Genomic DNA, 23,677 nt, shown 5'->3' with positions numbered 1-23,677 from the left:
CGCTATTTGGAATTTACTTTATCAATCAGCTATCATTTGTATTTTACCATTAAATTTCTTTTATTATGATTTGGTAGACAACTTCTTATTGTCAGGAGCGCTCACACCATATTTCAGTTTTTTCATCTATTTTAGTCGCTGGTACATTGTGTGAAGCTGCCCGTATATTTTAATATTGCCATTTAATTATTTATATTATTTGACCAATCCATTTGTTTTTGTACCTCCTCGTAAAGATGCATTGAATCAATGCCTCTCTATGAGGAAAATTCAGTGTCCCCATGCAGTGCGTGGAGTCGCTGAATGGTTGGTTGATTTTATTATTTTTTATTTATTTATTTTTTGTTTTACACTCTAGTGTTTTTGGGTGTTGACTCTCACCAGTTTTTACATATTAGAAATTTAGCATTAAAAGTTACGTTTTAATATTCACGCATTAAGATTGCACGTTAAGTTCTCTACTGTACCCTTATTGTTTCCTGCAACTAGTAGGGTATTCCACTCCATAGGATACTCTACCAATATCCTTTCTCTCCTGTTCCCCTCACACTTTTGTGCTGTCTAGAAGTGTGCATTTGCATAAGACCAAATAAGTGGTTAAAAACATATATTGTTGCTTTTTATTGTGTTTTTAAAATGTTATTTGTATTATATAGTTGATGTAGTAATCTTAATTGCTATATGTTCTTTTTATTTGTATTTTAGTATAGTTGTCACAGCAATCTAAATGCTATGAGCATATGGGCTAGTCCCGACTAAAAATAAAGAATAGTATGTAAATTCCTTTTGGAACAGTGTTCTGTGTGGATTTTTAGGGATCCCAGTGACAGGGTCTTTGGAACCGTTGGCTGGCAGTACGATCCCTCTAGCCCTGGGATAAATCAAGAGAGCTAGGCCTGAGTCCCTTTGAAAAAGCAATAGCAATCACTGTCTGTGAGCACAGCTGCAGAAGAATAGGCAAAGAGAACGATTCCTGTAAGGAAAGTTGCAAGAGGAATAGGCAGAGGGGACAATACCTGCCTGGAAGGAGAGCTGCAGCCTGGTTGGGTGGAAAAGCTCTAGAAAAACCCCAGTCAAGCCACGGCGACTGTTGCAGAAGCACTTCAGGTTTCCCGGTTCCAGAAAGTTGTTGAGAGGTGTTTTCAACTACTACTGAAGACGCCTCTCAACATACTACTGAGACCACCAATATATCCCTAGACGGGGATTGTACCGTCCAGGCGCATTTCTCTGGAACCAAGCACAGGCTCCAGAAAATTGTAAGTGCATTACATTTGATTTATAACTACCACTTTCTAAAATACTACACTATATACCGCTCACTCCTCTTATTCCCTAAATTGGTTTATCCCCACTCGAATTTGAGAACATGCCTGAAGGCACTGATGCCCTACATTTCCTTTTCTATCTACACCATCTCCAGAAGGAAGAGACTCTGGTTTGGGAAGTTCAAGCTGCCACACTTTTAAGAAACAAACACCAGAAAGGGTATCCTTTTATTTACTTCTACGCATGTTTTGTATGGAGTATGTTTGTGTGACTGTAGGGATGTGTTTGTATGTCGTGTTAGCTTTTGTATGCAAGCATGCTGTCCACACTGTTGGCAACCGAGCAGTAAAGCCAGAAGACAATGTGGACTGGTGACAAGAACAGTTTAAAATTAAGGTAATACTTTGCCCAGCCTCTAAAACAATTTAATTGAGATTAAGTTGTTTTGAAGGTGGAGTAACCCTTTAAAACCCATACAGTAGATTGCCAACAAACAGTATTGCACTTTACTTTGTGCACTTTACTTCACAAGTCATGCAATCAGCAACAAACCATGTATTTTGTCCTGTTTTCTTTAGCATTATGAAGACTATAGAATCAAAGTCACTTACACTGGTAATCCATGAGAGAATTAAATGCTTACTTTTATATTGCAATTTCTTCCTTCTTTCTATAGATATTTCACAACAAGACTATTGATGACAAAGCGGTTCCTTTTAGTCCTATATTCAATAAAAATCCAAATAGGCTCAGCAAAATCTAATTTTATCGTATGTCTAAAATGCTATATAAGCAATCAATTTGTTTTTGTTTTATAATTCCTGTAATACAAACTTTTTTTTCACAACAGACTATTTGTTTTTTTTCCATTTACAAGCATACAACAATTACTGTAGTGGTAAATAGATTTTTAAAAAGGGTGAATCGATAGGTTTAAAAGGAAGAAGTTTGGATTTGAGGAGTATTGTTAACTGAAAATTCTCGTATTTTATATAAAATAATTGTATCTGGTACACCTAATGTGTTCACCAAGGGTGAGGGAGTAGGACTGGCACTGGGCCGCTCAAAAACTGGAAAAATAGGATTCTACTAAAACCTATAGGAAAACATACTATGGATAAACACCGATAGTGTGTGCAGATACCAGGAGCTGGCCTAGAATATGGCTGAGATAGGGTGAATATCTGGATATGAAAGTGACTAGGTGTGCAATGGTACTGTGCCTTTAAGAGGGAACTAATGTTTATAAAAGGTAAAAGCAAGATAAATAGATATACTTAAAAAGCATAAATGGGATATATCTGGATAAGAAATCGGTATCTTATAGACATATAATACATAAAATGAATAAATAAATGAATAAGTGAATGAATGAAAAAAAAAAAGGATAAGTTTGTGTCCGAAGCAAAACTGTGCAGTGCAGGTGCCTCTATTACTGCTATGAAACAGAATGGCTGGCACTTGTACTAAATAGTATACTCTGTGTCTTAAAAAGATACAGATGGAAAAAGAACACCATGGGAATATAATAGCGATACAGTATGTGGAACTGTAAGCTAAAAATTGTTACAATGTAACAGCAGTACTAAAAAGCAATGGTTCTGAAGCTGGATGGGAATAAAAAAAACTGTTTATTAGACAAAGAATAAAATATATGAAAAAATAGGTATTGTTAAAAAATATGCATCAGGCGAAATTCATACAGATGTTACCAGTCAATATTGAAGTGAGAATTATTCAGAGACCTTCGGATTGTACTCGGATGGCTGTAGATTAAATTTCTTGCCGCTTGTAATAATACCGCCAGTGAGGACAGCATGTTCATACAGCATGCGTCCCTGCGGGAGCCTCACTCCGGAGGAGCGTGTGCTGTAGGCGGCTCCGATTCAGCAAAAGAAAAAACCGACAGGTCCTGTAGGAGTACTGGCTTCAAATGATGTACGGATGCTGGGTCTGTATCCTGATGTGTGTCCAATAGTCTTACGCGTTTCGTAGGTGAATCCCTACTTCAGAGACAGATGGAAAACCATTGCTTCGGTAGTGCTTTATATACATGTCCTACTAATTGATTAATGTGACTTTTTATGCAACTAATAAAACATCAGATAAAAGCATTTTGCATATTATATGTTGTGTGCAAATACAATAACATTGTATATGAACAATAAATACAATAATAGATGAATTGCCGAATAAAAATAGAAATAGATATAAATAATAATACAAATTCCAATAAATATTTAAATAAATACAGAGAATAATGATACCAATTTTTACATACAGAATATGATTTCATAAATATAAAGCCGTGTTTGTCAGTTTGTATAGCAGCAATCCATAAAAGAGCATTTAATAGACCAAAGTACAGGCAAATATATGCAATCTGTAAAATTCATAAAATGATAAAAATCGGGTTAAAATCATTAATGGTAAATTTCATTTAGCAGGCATAATTACAATGATTTTAACCCGATTTTTATCTTCAATCATTTTATGAATTTTATTTATGTATCTCTGTTTTTTTTTTTATAGTAATTTGTATTATTATTATTATTATTTATATCTATTTCTATTTTTATTCGGCAATTCATCTATTATTGTATTTATTGTTCATATACAATGTTATTGTAATTACACACAACAAATAATATGCAAAATGCTTTTATCTGATGTTTTATTAGTTGCATAAAAAGTCACATTAATCAATTAGTAGGACATGTATATAAAGCACAACTGAAGCAATGGTTCTCCATTAGAGATGTCGCAAACATAAAAGTTTGGGGCTAAGAGTTCAGACAAGCCAGCTGTCAGATGCCAGGCAAGGGGGTGACTTTGTGACATTGGCTTCTTACGCTCAAACATGTCCTTGACAGACACCTGACTGTGGGCAGATGAGCAGGAACTGCTCAAGACAAGAGACAGAGTGGCGGATGGTTGAGAGGGGGCAAGGAGGACAGCAGTGGTTGACGTGGCTGAAGATGCTGGACCAGGAGGAGGATGGCGGCTTTGAGTTTGTGTGCTGCTTGTACTCATGTGTTGATCCCATAGGTGTTTGTGATGTGCGATCATGTGCCTTCGCAAAGCAGTTGTACCTAGGTGGGTGTTGGACTTCCCACTCAGTTTCTTTTGGCACAGGTTGCAAATGGTATTGCTGTTGTCAGAGGCAGACACACAAAAAAAATACCACACTGCTGAGCTCTGCAATGACGGCATTCTGGTGGTGGCAACAGCATGCGTTGATTGGCGTGCTGTCTGGCTGATCCCGGGTGCCGATGCATGCTGTCTGACTGTGCCACTAGCTCCTTGCGACGGCCTCCCCCTGCTTCCAACTCGTCTCCTCCTCCTCTCTGTTTCCCCATCTGAACTTTCCCCCTGTTCTTCTTCTCTTCTAGCGGGCACCCACGTGACATCCACGGACGCATCGTCATCATCAACTTCTTCACTTGTATCTGACAACTCAGCAAAGGAAGCAGCAGCGGGTACAACATCATCATCATCACACCGTACGTCCATGTGTGTAATGCTGCCTGACTGAGACATATCCCTGTTATCTACATCCTCTGGCAATAATGGTTGCGCATCACTCATTTCTTCCAACTGATTTGTAAATAACTCCTCTGACAGATCAAGTGAAGCGGCTGTGGTGCTAGTGTTGGTGGTGGCGGCAGGCGGGCGAGTGGTAACTTGAGATGTGCCCGAAGCTAAGCTGGAGGAGGATTGTGCGTCAAGGTTCCGAGCGGAAGCTGTAGAAGATTGGGTGTCCTGTGTTAGCCAGTCAACTATGCCCTCAGAACTTTTCGAGTTCAGGGTACGTAGCCTCTGAACACTGGGCATTATTCTAGGGCCAAAGGGAATCACAGCACCACGACCACGACGGCCCCTGTGGGGTGGCCTGCCTCTGCCTGTCATTTTTTTTCCGATTAGTGGTACTATGCGTGCAAGCTACTGTGACAACAGATGTGAGTGGCACTGTGCACTGGCAGAAGTTGGCAGAGTAGATGCTGTAGGCCTGACACACACGCTTGCAGACAAATAACTGCTATTCAATCTATTACAGTCAAAATTTTACTTTTTTTTTAAATGTACACTACTGTTACACCAGATATGAGTTGCACTGGTGTGACACTGTGCCCTGGCAGGCCCTGAAACGCACACGTGTGAAGGAAACTAACTGCTATTATTTCACAGTCAAATTTCTAGTTTTTTTTTAATGTACACTACTGTTACACCAGATGAGTTGCACTGGTGTGACACTGTGCCCTGACAGGCCCTGAAACGCACACGTGTGAAGGAAACTAACTGCTATTATATTACAGTCAAAAAAGTTTATTTTTTTTTAAATGCAAGCTATTGTGACACCAGATATGAGTGGCACTGGGCGAGTGGGCACAGTATACGCTGTGAGCCTGACACACACGCTGGCAGGCAGGCAACTGCAATTAGATTACACAGGAAAAAAAAAAGCAGACTGATGTTCTAGCCCTAAAAAGGGCTTTTTGGGGTGCTGTCCTTACAGCAGAGATCAGATGAGTCCTTCAGGACTGTAGTGGACACTGAATACACTAGCCTAGCTATCGATTTCCCTATTAAATCAGCAGCAGCTACACTGTCTGTCCTCTCACTAAGAATGCAGCTACCGGGGGCGGGGCCTAGCTGTCATGGAGGAAAGACGCACTTCGTGTGAGCTCCCTCAATATCTCACTTTAAGCAGCTATCAACAAGCGAATTTCACCCCAGAAGGGGATGACCCAGCAATGTTGCTCCTACCTGACCGACCCGACATGCTTAATAGCGGTCAGCAACTCGACAGTCTTACTTACCTCCGAGAGGCAAGTGTGGCCTGGTGCTCACCGGGCGGGAGAGGCGGCCAATCTCCCGATCCTGGGATGCCCAGGAGCAGCTACTTACCGGCAGGAGCTCTGTTACCCCCCTCCCCCCCCTCGAACCGGTGGGGGTTATCCCAGTCCAGCCCTGAGAGGCTGTCTGGAGCTAATGGACGCACAGAGCACAGCCGCCCAGGCTGACATACTCACCTGCGACTCTCCCAATATGGCGGCAGCCGCGTGTCCTCCTGGTACCAGCAAAGCATGGCAGGATATTGAGTCTAAGCTGGACAGACTCTTTAATCAATTTTCGAAGCAATAACAAGCAGGAGGCCCCAACAAGCTCCACCACAGCTAAGCGAAGCAGTCCCCATTAAAATCCACCAACGCAAAAGGTGTCGAAGACGGGACCGGAGGCACAAACAGAAATGCAGAGCCTGCCCCACGTCAAGCACTCGCCTCCACCTTAAGCCACCACAATCCCGCACCGGAAGTGAAGCACCACCGGGACAGATCCGACCACCCGACAAAACAAGCTTCCACCACCTCAAGCCGTGAACCTGGCACTCAGCCAGAGACTTGCCTTTGTTGTTCCAGGTATCAGGGACTCCCAGGGACGCCCAGAAGGGATCGGATGAGCACAAGCAGTAAACAGCAGCCTGCCAAGCATGTCCCACTATAGCCGATCCTCCACACCATGCCTTTGATCACATGAACTGCTCTCTACACAGTAACTAATCGTAAAGTAGCAAGCGTTTAAACATGTCATTATTTCACCTCCTAAAGAGTTTATTGTCGTAGTTCCTTACATGCCTTTACCTTAACCGTTTATGTATTATGTTATTCACTAGTCTCATCTCATGGGGCAACTCACACTTGATTTATAACTAGTGGTGGAGCTGCTGATATAAATACACAGTTGATAACGTGCAAGCTACACCCTAAACATGACAGCCATCTTTCACAACAATGTACTGCTATATACTCATACCCTCAGTGCAACTAGCCATGATATATGCACGTTCAGCCTAGCATGCTCAAATATAACACACTTCTGTCTAAAAAAAAAAAAAAATTATACAAAAAAAATTACAAAAAAGAATGCAGCTTCCGAATGAATCTAAAATGGATGCTGTCCAGGAGGTGGGAGGGTCTGGGAGGGTGGGTCTGCTGCTGATTGGCTGGAATGTGTCTGCTGACTGTGAGGTACAGGGTCAAAGTTTACTCAATATATGACGAATAGGGGGCGGACCGAACATCGCATATGTTCGCCATCCGTGGCGAACGCGAACAAGCTATGTTCGCCAGGAACTATTCGCCAGCGAACTGTTCGGGACATCTCTATTCTCCATCTGTCTCTGAAGAAGTAGGGATTCACCTACGCGTAAGACTATTGGACACACATCAGGATACAGACCCAGCATCCGTACATAATTTGAAGCCAGTACTCCTACAGGACCTGTCGTTTTTTTCTTTGCTGAATCGGAGCCGCCTACAGCACACGCTCCTCAGGAGTGAGGCTCCCGCAGGGACGCATACTGTATGAACATGCTGTCCTCACTGGCGGTATTATCACAAGCGGCAAGAAATTTAATCTACATCCATCCGAGTACAATCCGAAGGTCTCTAAAATATTCTGACTTCAACATTGACTGGTAACATCTGTATGAATTTCTCCTGATGCATATTTTTTTAACAATACCTATTTTTTCATATATTTTATTCTTTGTCTAATAAACTGTTTTTTTTATTCCCATCCAGTTTCAGAACCATTGCTTTTTAGTACTGCTGTTACATTGTAACAATTTTAAGCTTACAGTTCCACATACTGTATCGCTATTATATTCCCATGGTGTACTTTTTCCATCTGTATCTTTTTAAGACACAGAGTATACTATTTAGTACAAGTGCCAGCCATTCTGTTTCATAGCAGTAATAGAGGCACCTGCACTGCACAGTTTTGCTTCGGACACAAACTTATCCTTTTTTTTTTTTCATCCATTCACTTCTTCATTTATTCATTAATTTTATGTATTATATGTCTATAAGATACCAATTTCTTATCCAGATATATCCCATTTATGCTTTTTAAGTATATCTATTTATCTTGCTTTTACCTTTTATAAACATCAGTTCCCTCTTAAAGGCACAGTACCATTGCACACCTAGTCACTTTCATATCCAAATATTCACCCTATCTCAGCCATATTCTAGGCCAGCTCCTGGTATCTGCACACACTATCGGTGTTTATCCGTAGTATTTTATATAGTTTGAGTTTTGAAGTAACTCGGACTTCTGCTCTTTTCTTTCTGTCATTAAAGGTTTTTATTGAAGAACAAAATAACACAACATATATCAAGAACAAATGGCAAAGAGAGGAAAACCAAAGTCAAGGAAAAACAATTAATAAATATAAGTACTTAATGGCACAATCCAAGTAACCATAACCACTATACATTATTGTTTCGTTGATGATGCTAAGTAATTCAGGCCTTTCAAGAGTCACAATTGCGGGTCCCATCCCACCGCCCTGACTTTTTTCCCTGGTGTCCTGCTTTTAGGGACATCAGGGAAGTGTAGGTCGTGCTACACTCAGGGCACTAAGAACATGTAGAGGACACTGAAACAGCACTCCCTGCATGTTCTGCCTATGGTGGGCCGGCCTGCTTGATTGGCAGGCAGCTAGGCGTACATTCTTTGCCTACTCTCTGGGCAGACCCACGAATATTGTTTTTTTTTTTTTAATTCTTTATTTTTTTCCACTCAATAGCATGTACAAGTGCATATCATCATATGGGCTTACGCAGAAGCCAAATCTAACGACATTGTGGCAAAATACAGTGTGACAATCACAATAGTATGAGCCTCAGCTCTCTTAACAAAACCGATGGTGCCTGCCGGCCACTGAGGTATTTTGTAAATTTTAACTTCTCAGTACCCCTTGCTAGTATTTACAATATTTTACAGTCAACTCAACAATTAAACAATCGCTGTTAGGCTAAAGAGGAGGCCAAGTAAATTACAAACCCTCATACGGAGACCTTAGTCCTCATTAACAGTGTATACGTGGGTCATAACCTAGATTTGGCGCTCGCCGTTTGTTGGGGAATCTTATGTTAGAGGAATATGCAGGCTAGTGGGCCAACAGTAAGTAGCTATCACATGTGCCAGTTAATCCTCTAACTGTGCTACCTAGTTCCTCCGTTTGCTAGATCTAGCCTGAGGAAACAGTGCGAAGCGTAGAGAAGAAAGAGAATGAAAATAAAGATGAACAAAGAAACTACGTAAGAAGTACATAGTCAGGTCAGAAAGAGGGGAAGGAGGGGAAGGAGGGGACAAGAAGTGTGGGGGGGGAGGGGGGGAAGGTGGCAGGTCCTCAGTCTCTCCATGTGCAGCGGAGCCTATTCCAGCGGGATAACATGCCGGTCCGGAATCAAGTGCCGCTCGAGCCTATTGCGCTATCATCCCAGGGCTCCCAGAGTTTCTGGAATGTCGCGGTCGTCCCTCTCACCCTCGCCGTCAGATCATCCATGATTCTACATTCTTTAATTCTGGATATAACTCCAATGAACTCTGGTCCCTCCGGAGTGAGCCACGCTGTCGCTATCGCTCGGCGTGCACACAAAGTAATCTTGTGTACTAATTTCTGTTCCCGTGTTGTCCATCCTTCCACCGATCTGTTTAATAAGTAAATCCACGGATCTAATCTCAGAGATCTACCAAATAACTGCAGCATTAGGCCCTCTACTGACTTCCAGAATCCGTGTATCTTAGCACATTCCCACCACATGTGTAAATACGTACCTTGGGTTCCGCATCCCCTCCAGCAATCGTCGTTCTCCAGTTTGTGCATCCTATGTAATTGGATCGGGGTAGTATACCAACGGAACATAGTTTTCCAGGCCTGCTCCTGTAAAGTGACGCACATTGAGACCTTAGAATTAGCCTCCCATATCTCCCGCCACTCTATCCCCTCCAGTGTCTCCCCGAGGTCGCTCTCCCATTGAGCAGTATATGTCAATCCCCCCCATTCTCTATTTTCTTCACTGATGTGGGTGTACAATAGCGTGATCAACCCCTTGGGGGCAACCCCGTCAGAGCATATCCTCTCATAGAAGGTGCGTGTCTCCAGGGCAGCTTTTTTAATATGTGGCTTTTGAGCGAAGTCCCTCAATTGGAGATACCGGAAGAAATCCGCCGGTGTTAGATGGATACCCGACTGTAGATCTGCGAATTGGATGACCTCACCATTATGAAACAACTGATGTAACCGTTGCAATCCAGTTCGTTCGATGTTGCGGAAGTCCCTGGGGGTCATACCAGGCGGGAATTCTTTGTTTCCATAAAGTGGGGACAAGGGGGGTGGGGACGATGCCAGCTTATATTTGGTGTTACACAAGTCCCATATCCTAATCGAATTGAGGATTGCTGGGCTTGCACTCCGTATCTCCGGTCTGTGTTCCCTAGGGACCCACATCGTAAACCAGGGGGTGACGCTGTCCATCAGGGATTCTATGTCCACCCAACGCCTCTCCTCAGGGGCAGAGTGCCACATGGCTACCTGCGACAATTGCGCCGCTAGGTAGTAGAAGAAGAGGTTTGGCAGGCCCAGGCCCCCCCTATCTTTACGTCTGTATAAGATCTGTCTGGAAGTTCTGTGCCTCTTGTTCTGCCAGACAAAATTCCCTATTGACCTTTGCAAGGGGAGCAATTGCGTCTTCGTGACTCTGATGGGTAACGCCTGGAAAAGGAACAATAGGCACGGGAGGATATTCATTTTTACCGAGTGTATCCTCCCGATCCAGGATATGGGAATGTCAGTCCATTTGTCCAGATCTCTCATCAGCACTCTAAGCATATGGGTGTAGTTAGCGTCATATAAGCGCTCCGGGTCAGCCGTTATATTAATCCCTAAGTATTTCAGGGAGTCTGTTTCCGTACGAATGTGGTATACTGCGCGCAATCTGGGCGCGTCATCTTGTGAGATCATGCAGATCGGGAGCGCACTGGACTTTTGAATGTTCGCTTTATATCCTGAGAACCCGCCGCATTCTAAAATGACTTCTTGAAGCGCCGACATCGATGCAAGCAGATTCGTGATGGTTAAGAGAACGTCATCTGCGTAGGCCGACACCTTAAAGTTTTTGTCTCCCACTCTGACTCCCGCAATATTCGGATGTTGGCGTATCGCGTGAAGCAGGGGTTCCAATGCCAGGACGAACAAAAGGGCAAGAGCGGGCAGCCCTGTCTCGTTCCATTATACAGCTGGAAAGGGTGTAACGGGGCACCCGATATCCGTATCTGCGCCCGCACATTGTTATACATTGCTTTCGTTGTAGTTATGTATTCGTCAGGGAAGCCCATGCACTTGAGCACTGGAAATAGAAATTGCCACCGGACTCTATCGAAAGCTTTTTCAGCGTCTAGGGATACCACTAATGTTGGGATCTTTGATGTCGCCTGTTTCCATATTAGATCCACATTTCTCCTGGTATTTTCGAACAATTGTCTAGTAGGGATAAACCCAACTTGTTCTGCATGGATGAGAGAAACCAGCAGTGGGTTGAGTCTGTCGGCCTGTATCTTCGCCAAGATCTTCAGGTCATGGTTGATGACCCACGAACATTCTAAGTGGGCCCAGCACCTTTAGGCAGCACCCGTGATTTGCATCAGTGGCCCAACTCCTCTTACATCCCAACCACCCAAGTCCCGCTTTACAGGACGCACATTTTGGGCAGTATATGTAATTGTTCATGAAACACTTGGAAAAAACAGTCATTGCAAAGTTACACCAAATGCTATGTACTAACTGGAAATAGTTTGCCACAATGCCAAATAGTAAAAGGTTCTTAACAAAGCAAAATTGCTCTATAGGAGTTTATTGCAACTGCTATCCCAGATTACTATACAGGGTTGTAGTGGTTTCAAGGCCTTCAAAAAAGCCTGTTATTGCTTTTGTTTTATTTATCGTTTGCATAAATGTTAAGCTAAGGGAACCCAGGTGTTTAGTCTTACTCTTCAATGACTGACCAATTAATACTTTAAGGGCCACAGCAAAGTGCAGAACACCTTTGTCACACTGTGTGGCGAAACCGACCTCGCCACGTGTCTTTGGAGGGGGCTGCTTGCCCGCCTCTTGCCTTTGGACTATGGCCCTGGGAGATTGGGCCCTTTTACAAAACGTATTCGGCCCTAACAGAGTGCATGTCACTCATTCTGGCCCTTTAAACACAGTGGGGCCATTCGGTGCTTGCCCTGTGTGAGCAGTGGTGCCCCCAGATGGCTATGCCATGGAGCCTATTCATATAATGAAAGACTTTGGCTCCATGGCAGTTAAACTGTGTTTGTGTGGTCTGCGTGCCATTCACCTAGTGATGTGCACGCAGACCTGAGCTATCTGGGGATATGTTACATTTCTGTGTTTAATGTATAAAAAGCAACTTTATATATTTTAAAACATAATCCTGTATTTAGGTCCCCACATGTGTAATGGAGTTTTGTCTTGGACCTGGGAGATAATTGGATTACTTCTCCAATTATCTCCAGGGCAGAAGGGAGGAAGCCAGGATGCATTTGTCAGGATCGGGACAGGGATCCAACACGCAGAGTACAAAGAGTGGAAAGGTACGTATACCGGGCCTTAGAATGGCCGGACTAACGTACCGAGAGTAAAGAATAGTCAGAGACAAGCCGAGGTCGAGGGAACGAGAAGACAGATAAGCGAGAGACAAGCCGGGTCAAGGGATAACAGAGAAGCAGGGTAGTACAACGAGCCGAGTCAAAACCAATAGAGCAAACTAGAATACCAGAGCACTGAGAGACTAGACAAGCTAGAACCACGACAGGGCAATGAGCTGAAGTAAGGAGTAAGCTTAAATACCCTGGCTCTGGATGGAAATCACGCCTCTGACAAGTACCGATTGGATATCGGACACTTGAGTGACAGATTGCTCGTGATAGCGTCATGACGTCACGTATCGAGCGTCCTGCTAGAAAAGGACGTGGATTCCTCGCGGCCGGTGTTTAAGTGACTGGATGAACCGCGAGGAACGGAGGAAACAGCTCGCCTGGACGGATAAACCACCAAGTCTCTACCTCCCTTAGAGGTAGAGGCCTCAGGTACCCTGACAGTACCCCCCCTCTCAGATACGCCCACCGGGCGGAATGAACCGGGGCGAGATGGGAAGCGGAGGTGAAATGCTCTGCGAAGGCGAGAAGCATGGACGTCCTCCTGAGGTACCCAACTCCTCTCCTCAGGACCATATCCCCTCCAGTTGACCAGATATTGCAATTTTCCCCTTGAAATTCTGGAGTCAATGATGGAGCTGACCTCGTACTCCTCCCGACCCTCCACCTGAACAGGACGAGGCGAGGGGACCTTAGAGGAGAATTTGTTGCAAATGAGGGGTTTCAACAAGGAGACATGAAAAGAGTTAGGAATGCGTAAGGCAGGTGGCAGAGCAAGGCGATACGCAACCGGATTGATACGAGTGAGAACCCTGTAAGGGCCTATGTAGCGAGGAGCAAATTTCATAGATGGAACTTTTAGGCGAATATTCTTAGTACTCAACCATACCCTATCCCCAGGAACAAAAACAGGAGCCGCTCTTCTATGTTTGTCAGCGTGTTTCTTGAACAGCGAGGAACTATGTAATAGAATTTGCCGAGTCTGATCCCATAATTTCTTCAGGTTGGCGACATGATCATCAACCGACGGTATCCCCTGAGAAGAGGAAACCGAAGGAAAAATCGAAGGATGAAAGCCATAGTTCATGAAGAAAGGGCTAGAGCGAGTTGAATCGCAAACAAGGTTATTGTGTGCGAACTCCGCCCAAGGAATCAGACCGACCCAATCGTCCTGGTGTTCGGAAACAAAGCAACGCAGATACTGTTCGATCTTTTGATTAGTACGTTCAGCAGCTCCGTTAGACTGAGGGTGATAGGCAGAGGAGAAGTTCAATTTGATGCCCATTTGAGAACAAAAGGATCTCCAGAAACGTGAGACAAATTGAGAACCTCTATCAGAAACAATCTCTGAAGGAATCCCATGTAGGCGAAAAACCTCTCTCGCAAAAATCTCCGCCAATTCAGGAGAAGTCGGAAGTTTAGGTAATGGCACGAAATGGGCCATCTTAGTAAATCTATCCACCACCGTGAGAATAACAGTCTGTCTCTTGGAAGCAGGCAATTCAACGATAAAGTCTATGGACAAACAGGACCAAGGTTTCTCAGGAATGTCCAAGGGGTGTAACAGGCCACATGGAGATGCATGAGGTAGTTTAGTCTTGGCACAAGTCTCACAAGCTGCGACGAACTCCTCAATATCTTTTCGAAGTGAAGGCCACCAGAAATCCTTGGATATCAGAGAGTATGTCTTGCGAATCCCAGGATGACCAGCTATTTTACTTTCATGAAAACATTGTAAGAGCTCCAGTTGAAGTTCAGGAGGAACAAAGTTTCTTCCCTCAGGAGTGTTTCCGGGAGCTAGATGTTGTGACTTCAAGATCTGGTCAAGTAGCGGAGAATGAATTTTGAGACTGGTATTAGCAATAATATTGCATTTGGGTACAATGGAGGACAAAAGTGGTTCAACTGAAGCAGAGGGTTCATATTGGCGAGATAGCGCATCGGCTTTAGAATTCTTTGACCCAGGTCTGTAAGTCAGAACGTAATTGAAATGGGTAAGAAACAACGACCAACGAGCCTGCCTGGAGGACAGACGCTTGGCCTCTCCGATATAAGACAAGTTTTTGTGGTCTGTCAGAATGGTAACAGGATGTAATGTACCTTCCAATAAATGTCTCCATTCTTTCAAAGCCTTGATAACCGCTAGTAATTCTCTGTCACCAATGTCATACCTGCTTTCAGTACCGGTCAATTTTTTAGAGAAAAATCCACATGGATGTAATGGTTTATCAACACCCAACCTTTGAGACAGGACAGCACCTAAACCAGTCTCTGATGCGTCTACCTCAAGCAAAAAAGGCAGAGAAGTGTCAGGGTGAACTAAAATTGGAGCGGAAGCGAAAAGCTCCTTGAGAGTCTTGAACGCAAGGAGAGCTTCAGTAGTCCAATTCTTAGTATCAGCCCCCTGTTTGGTCATGTTAGTGATAGGTGCAATAATGGAAGAATAGCCCTTAATAAAGCGCCTATAATAATTGGAAAAACCAATAAATCTCTGTATGGCTTTAAGACCTGTGGGTAAAGGCCACTCTAGAATGGATTGGAGCTTATCCGGATCCATCTTAAATCCCTCCCCAGAGATCACATAGCCGAGAAAGGTTACCTGGGTTTGATCAAAGCTACATTTCTCCAACTTGCAGTACAAGCCATGCTGGAGAAGCTTGTGCAAAACCCTCCTGACTTGCTTGTGATGAATCTCAATCTCACTAGAATGAATGAGTATATCATCTAGGTATACAATGACGCAATCTTGCTGAAATTCCCTAAGAACCTCATTTATCAGATCCTGGAATACAGCTGGCGCATTGCATAACCCAAAAGGCATAACAGTATATTCATAGTGACCATATCGAGTATTGAATGCCGTCATCCACTCATGTCCCTGCTGGATTCTCACCAAGTTATATGCCCCTCTGAGGTCTAACTTGGTGAAAATTGTAGAGCCCTTCAAACGATCGAAGAGTTCGGTGATCAAGGGAATCGGGTAGGCATTTTTAATGGTTATCTTATTCAAGCCTCGATAATCAATACAAGGTCTCAAAGAACCATCTTTCTTTTTAACAAAAAAAAATCCAGCCCCGGCAGGGGAGGAGGACCTCCTGATGAATCCCTTGTCTAAATTCTCGTGAATATATTCCTCTAGGACTGAGTTCTCCTTTATAGATAATGGGTATACATGACCTCTGGGAGGCATGGTACCAGGGAGTAGGTGTCACGGCTTACCTTGGTGGGAGTCCAGTTTGCAGAGATGTGCTTACCCTTGCAATTAAACACAGGCCGAGGTGGTCAGGGAAGAACTCACCTGGCCTGTGAGTCTGTGCACGGGGGCTGATTCAGGATCACCGGGTCGAAGTACAGACAAGGACAAGAGCAGGAGAATCGTCGTGGGTAAGCCGGAGGTCAGAGGATGCCAGAATACAGGATCAACAAGAACAAAGCCAAGGTCAGGAGCCGAAAACCAACAGGACAACAGGAACACGAAATAACAGGAACCAGAGTCAATGAACTGACCCTGCCTTCTGGGAGAGGCAGGGTTATATACCTGGCTAACGGCCATCAGCTTCAGGTGTGCGAGAGTATTGGAGCAGCCACAGATAACGGCCAGCCCCCAGTGCTGGATACAAGGCAAGATGTACTTCTGGCTATCTCTAGAGCTGATATGGTGGCTCAGAGGCAAAATAGCAGGTTCAGGATAGCAAGGTACCTGGGTTCAAATCCCTCATCGGGTATTTCTGGGGCGACCTCGACTTGCAGTCTGGATGTCGCGGCGAGAACCGTGACAGTACCCCCCCGTCAAGAACGCCCTCCGGGCGTGAACAGGCTCTGCTTGGAAATCGTATTCATCTTCGGTCTCAATCTCACTCAGGTAGTCTTTATCATTCAGGTATCCAGAGCAGAGTCTTTTTACATCCTGGGATTTTATGGTACCAGACTTGGAGGAGGCTGTAAGTACCTTGATCCCAGGAGTCAGTCTCTCTGTACCTTTTTCCTTATGTGCATTGGTAGGTAATTCTCCTCTGGGCAGGTAGGAAGTGGTGCTTGCTTGAACAGCAGTTTCTTCAAGAAGAGGTACAGAAGTCTCCGGGACTGGAGGCAGAGATACTTCAGAGGCACTGGTATCTGATTTTAGAGAAACACAGGTAGTATTAACTACCGTGGTCTGAGTACTCATATGTGTCACGGAGCGTGGACCAGACTGACAGTGACTTTGGCGTGTCTCAGGCAGAGGTGCAGACTTGGCCGGATGGGTATGCACAACCCCAACTTGAACGGTTTCTGGCCGATGTGGGCGAATTGGGCAGTGTGAGATAAGGTGCCCTCTTTCACCACAATAAAAACAAAGACCATGATTTCTCCGCCGGTCTCTTTCTTCAGTAGTCACCTTGCGCTGGACCAATCCTATTTCCATAGGTTCATCAGAATCAAGAGGAAGGTAGGGTTGTTCTGGGACCTCCCTAGGAACAGGAGCATAAGGAGGCAGCACGGGATTGTGGTAATGGTATAGGTTCCCTTTGTTTCTTGGAATCTGGGATCCTCTGGGACGTGGTGCTGGTTTAGGTACAGCGGTCTTGCTAGAAATCTTGCACTGTGCCTCCATGGCAGTCATGAAAGCATCCCATCCAGCAAGGACAGGACTCTGAGACTGCAACCTTTCATGTGCCCATTGTTTGATTTCTCCCGACAGCAGGTTAATAGCTGCTCGGACCTTTATGAAGTCATTAGCATAAGTCCGAGACTTCAGGGAAAACACCAATTCACAATCTGTTTTGAAGCACAGGAAGGAAGCACGGTTACCATCAAATTTCTCCGGCATAACGGTAAATGGTTCAGGATAACCAGGTTCCAGGGCTGGGCGTACCGTGCCTTTAAGAAAACTGACTTCTCGCTGCAGCTCCAAGACAGTCTGGGCCAGACTGGATACTTGCTGGGTAAGCAATTGAGACATCTCTGCAGACTCCATTATGGTCAGTTCATTCTGTCACGGCTTACCTTGGTGGGAGTCCAGTTTGCAGAGATGTGCTTACCCTTGCAATTAAACACAGGCCGAGGTGGTCAGGGAAGAACTCACCTGGCCTGTGAGTCTGTGCACGGGGGCTGATTCAGGATCACCGGGTCGAAGTACAGACAAGGACAAGAGCAGGAGAATCGTCGTGGGTAAGCCGGAGGTCAGAGGATGCCAGAATACAGGATCAACAAGAACAAAGCCAAGGTCAGGAGCCGAAAACCAACAGGACAACAGGAACACGAAATAACAGGAACCAGAGTCAATGAACTGACCCTGCCTTCTGGGAGAGGCAGGGTTATATACCTGGCTAACGGCCATCAGCTTCAGGTGTGCGAGAGTATTGGAGCAGCCACAGATAACGGCCAGCCCCCAGTGCTGGATACAAGGCAAGATGTACTTCTGGCTATCTCTAGAGCTGATATGGTGGCTCAGAGGCAAAATAGCAGGTTCAGGATAGCAAGGTACCTGGGTTCAAATCCCTCATCGGGTATTTCTGGGGCGACCTCGACTTGCAGTCTGGATGTCGCGGCGAGAACCGTGACAGTAGGTTAATTTTGCAATCAAAGGACCTGTGTGGGGGTAAGGTATCGGCTTTCTTTTTGTCAAATACTGCCTTTAAATCTAGATACTGAGGCGGAATTTGTGTCTCTGTAGGATTGTCAGAGGTATTCGATGTATTAGTTAATCCGAGAGGTAAGACCTTCCGCAAGCATTTTTCTTGACAATTCTCTCCCCACGAAACTATCTCCCCTGATTCCCAATTAATAATAGGGTTGTGTCTCCTCAGCCAGGAGTACCCCAGGACTATGGGAATAGACGGAGAAGAAATGAGCATTAAGGATATATCCTCTTTATGCAGGATGCCAACAGTCAAGTTAATCGGTATGGTCTCATGGAAAATAACAGGCTCAAGTAACGGTCTACCATCGATGGCCTCGACAGCCAGAGGTGTCTCTTTTAACTGGGATGGAATAGCATGCTTGGCAGCAAAACCCTGATCTATAAAGCTCTCAGCAGCTCCAGAATCGATTAGTGCCATAGTCTTAGCTACTCCCTTCTCCCACTTTAAAGAAACGGGTAACAAAAGCCTGAGCTCCTTGTAGTTGTGAATAGAGGACAAAGTAGAAACACCCAAGGCCTGTCCTCTAGAGGAACTTAGGTGCGAGCGTTTCCCGAACGATTGGGACAATTTAGGCGTAAATGACCCCTGACTCCACAATACATACATAAACCCTCCCTTCTCCTGTACTGTCTCTCCCTTTCAGTGAGATGAGTACTGCCTATCTGCATAGGTTCAGGAATACGTAAGTCTTCGAACTCAGAGATTTGAAAGGTAGGCGCTAGTTTAAAGGAGGGTCTACGGGTCCTATCTCGAGTGTTCTGCCTCTCTCTTAAGCGTTCATCAATACGAGATATAAAAGAAATTAAATCCTCCAAATTTTCAGGGAGTTCTCTAGTAGCGACCTCGTCAAGAATTACATCTGATAACCCATTCAGAAACACATCTATATAAGCCTGTTCGTTCCACTTAACTTCTGCCGCCAAGGATCTGAACTCTAGTGCATAATCCACAAGTGTTCGATTGTCCTGTTTAAGGCGCAACATTAATCTAGCTGCATTGACCTTTCTGCCAGGGGGGTCAAAAGTTCTTCTAAACGCAGCTACAAAGGCATTATAATTATAGACTAGTGGATTATCATTCTCCCATAAAGGATTGGCCCATCTCAAAGCTTTTTCAATGAGTAGAGTAATAATAAATCCAACCTTTGCTCTATCTGTAGGATAAGAGCGGGGTTGTAATTCGAAGTGGATGCTAATCTGGTTTAGAAAACCACGACACTTCTCCGGTGACCCGCCATAACGTACTGGTGGGGTAATACGGGAAGAAGCACCTACAGTGGCTACCTCTAGACCTGAGACTGCAGGAGAGATAGAAGGAGTACGTGTCTCCTCAGGTGGATTACTAGCACGAGACAAAAGTGCCTGTAGTGCCAAAGCCATCTGATCCATCCTATGTTCCATGGCGTCAAACCTGGGATCCGAAGAACCAAGCTGACTGTTTGTACCTGCAGGATCCATCGGCCCTGTCGTAATGTCAGGATCGGGACAGGGATCCAACACGCAGAGTACAAAGAGTGGAAAGGTACGTATACCGGGCCTTAGAATGGCCGGACTAACGTACCGAGAGTAAAGAATAGTCAGAGACAAGCCGAGGTCGAGGGAACGAGAAGACAGATAAGCGAGAGACAAGCCGGGTCAAGGGATAACAGAGAAGCAGGGTAGTACAACGAGCCGAGTCAAAACCAATAGAGCAAACTAGAATACCAGAGCACTGAGAGACTAGACAAGCTAGAACCACGACAGGGCAATGAGCTGAAGTAAGGAGTAAGCTTAAATACCCTGGCTCTGGATGGAAATCACGCCTCTGACAAGTACCGATTGGATATCGGACACTTGAGTGACAGATTGCTCGTGATAGCGTCATGACGTCACGTATCGAGCGTCCTGCTAGAAAAGGACGTGGATTCCTCGCGGCCGGTGTTTAAGTGACTGGATGAACCGCGAGGAACGGAGGAAACAGCTCGCCTGGACGGATAAACCACCAAGTCTCTACCTCCCTTAGAGGTAGAGGCCTCAGGTACCCTGACAGCATTGTGGTGATGTTTTACTTTTACTGTTTGAGCCAGATTAAAATACTGCCAGCCAGGGGGAACAAAAGATACTTTTACTAACTTTTGAACCCCTGGTCTGATTCATGCCATTTTTTTAATATGTTGTTCCCCTGAATTGATTAATTGAGAATATGTATTTTCATGTGAATGTGATGTATGGTTTTAAAGTTACAGAGTATGTGTGGAAACTGTATTTTTACTGTATGTAATAAATTATGTTGACTGCTTATCTGAGGGGAGGGGATGTGTGGGTTGTTCTATTACTTGATTGGTTGTTTTATGCCTCCCCCTGGGTGTGTCCTGTATGTGCACAACTGTAATAAAAAGCAGGCTGGGTGTTCCAGACCTGAGATTCTGCTTGACCCTCAAACCAATGTGTCGTCTTGTTTTTGGGGGAATTGGATTGTATGCTGACTGCCAGGAGTGTAAGCGGATTGTATGCTTTTCCTGTTCGGCTGATTCCAGGGTTTGTGTGTTTCCAGTTCGGGAGTTTCCAGAATTCGTACAGTTTGCAGTTCGGGAGATTGGTGCTTGCAGTAGCTGCTGGTCTATGGAAAAGGGGGATATCGCCTAAACTGGGTTTTATCCTCTTGTAAGTGAAACGGTCCGTTACTCACGGATTTTAAAACTAAAATGTCTGGGTCCAAATGGATTTCTCTAATGTCCCCTAAAGTATTATAGAACAGAACAAAGCAAGGGTGTCCATTTTCTCCACTGTTTTTTGCATTAACGTTGGAGTTGTTTTTGACATCAATTAAGTAAAATGACAGCATCAAGGGATTTGAATGTGAAGAATGCTAAATACAGGCATAATATTCCACAAACTTTGAAGGAATTTGATATCATAGATCAAATTAGAGAGGAATGGAAGAGGGTAAATCTTTGTTACAACCAGGACATTGTGATCTCTCCTACCAAACTAAATATTTTGATAAACTGAACTGAACTAAATTTTAAGCGGCTCTGTCACCTTCTGTCACAGGATTTTTTTTAAAAGATCGCCAATGGTTATTTTGTCGCTTGCAGTCCAGTGGCCTGAGAGTTCAGGGGAAGGTAAAATGTACCATGACCATCTGGTGTATTCTCTTCAGCTCTTGGTACTTCAATTGCCAGGAGTCTGTGTCAGTGCTTTACTCCCTCGCATGCATAAGAGGATAACACTGATGTCGATAAGGAATCCCGCGAGACCCTCCATAGACAATACCTTCTTCCTCACAGCCATCACTAGTACATTCCTGCAGAATGAGGAGGTCATTTCAGCTAAACAAGGCATTTCTTACTAATATTAGGTAAGATAAATGTACATAATGTTATAGAAAAAAAAATTCTGGCAACCATTTTGTCCCATCTTGCATGCTACTGTAGATAGAATTTTGTATAGGTGTTACATATATGCCTTATCAATGGGGTTAGTTTCTACCAATTATGGTTAAATTGAATATATATGGGTTAATATAAAATCCATAGAGTTTTAAAAAAAAATCAAGAATCTAGTTCAAAGAGAGTAAATCAGAGCATGGTGTTTTCTGAAAGACTGCTTAGAAAAGACTGGAGATGGTACAGTTATGACGTGTCAGATACATTTTAACTAAGAAATGCTAATTTATTAATCTGGCAAATGAGAAATAGTGTGTTAATTATACACATACAAGATTGATGTTTATTGGAGAAACACTCAAGTGCGAAAGATCCAGAAGGATTTTCTTACAATAGACAGCTGCTGCACATCCAAACATGATTTATCATGTACAAACAGGTGAATAAGTGCATTAATCCCCCTCTTCAGATGCTGTCAGCAGTGACTCCTTGTTTACTTGTTCCACTAAAGAGATTACCTTGGGAAGTTCTTCTCTTAGCAGTGTGTGAGCCCAGGGGAGACTGGGCTGAGTGTGTGTATATATATATATATATATATATCCCCAACCCAGTGTACCTACAATATTACACTATCTTGGTATCTCCTGGTTCACTTACATACTCCTGGATCAACTCTCATTGAATTAAGATATTTACCATATATGTATAGGTCAGGATTGTACTGCCCAGGTGTACTAATCTGGAGCTAAATACTAGCTCCATACACTGTAATTAAATGTATTCTATAGAGAGCTAAAACAGTCTGAAAGAGAATACTGAGAATGGACAACAGCTCAGGTAGCTTGCCCTTTGGTGGGTCCTCACTCAGATCTCAAGCTAGTTTTACCTCATATTGTGCCATTACAAAGAGAACCTAGACCATTTGCATATCAGACTGATCCAAAATGGTGGTCCAGATCTGAAATAAAATCCTGTTCTCTCTGCATAAGACATACAGCAACCACAGATGATAATTTCAGTCTTCTTAGGCATCGTCAGTGAGGTGTAGCCAATATCCCTCTAGGCACTGTTAGCAAGGGGTCCATATCTGGATTATCGTAAAAACTTAGGGAGACCAAAAACACAGGGTGAATGAGAATACTGAAAACCAGCAACAGCTCAAGTAGCTAGCCTTACGGTGGGTCTCCACGCAGATTCAAGCTAGTGTTAGCTCATCTTGTGACATTACAAAGAAATGTAGACAATTTGCATATTAAACTGAGACCACCCAAAAGGGCAGTCCAGATATGAAATGCCCGTTCTCAGTATTCAGTACTCTCTTGAACCTCACTTTTTTCTCTTACGAACAAGTGACAAACTACACTATATTCTATGTAGTCCACCAATACTTCATTAAGGTCCACACACAGTAGTAGCTCCAAAATAATGCCACAGGTAGGTAATGAAAAAGCGCACAACCTATTAAAAAATAGCTAGAAGAAAGAATATAACACAAATGGCAGCAACTAGTAGCCCACCTAATAAGATGTTACCTCCAATATGTGCACCAAAAGCCAGTGTGCAACTGATATGCACATTCAAATAGGTGGAAATAAAACACCCTGCATCCATAATGGGAAAAAGGGGAATGCATGGAAATGCAAAAGGCAGCTGGAGATAGCAAAATCTGCCAGAAGGGGGGGAGGGGGAGGAGGGGAATAGGAAGAGACACTGAAGAGGGTCCCAGCAAACCTTCAAAGAGGTCCTGGATGTGTTTCGTGACTGTCTTGACACTTTCTCAGTAAGAAAGATTTATTTTACGAGGGTCTTTTCTCTGTTCTATATCATACACTATATTCTACTCCTTATCCTCTCTTCTCATTGTATATACTTGTATTTGAGAACTTTTACAAGGCGATTCTCCCCT

The sequence above is a fragment of the Pelobates fuscus genome, chromosome 11 (assembly GCF_036172605.1).
Source record: "Pelobates fuscus isolate aPelFus1 chromosome 11, aPelFus1.pri, whole genome shotgun sequence".
Lineage (NCBI taxonomy): Eukaryota > Metazoa > Chordata > Amphibia > Anura > Pelobatidae > Pelobates > Pelobates fuscus.
Note: the sequence above shows the minus strand (reverse complement) of the source record.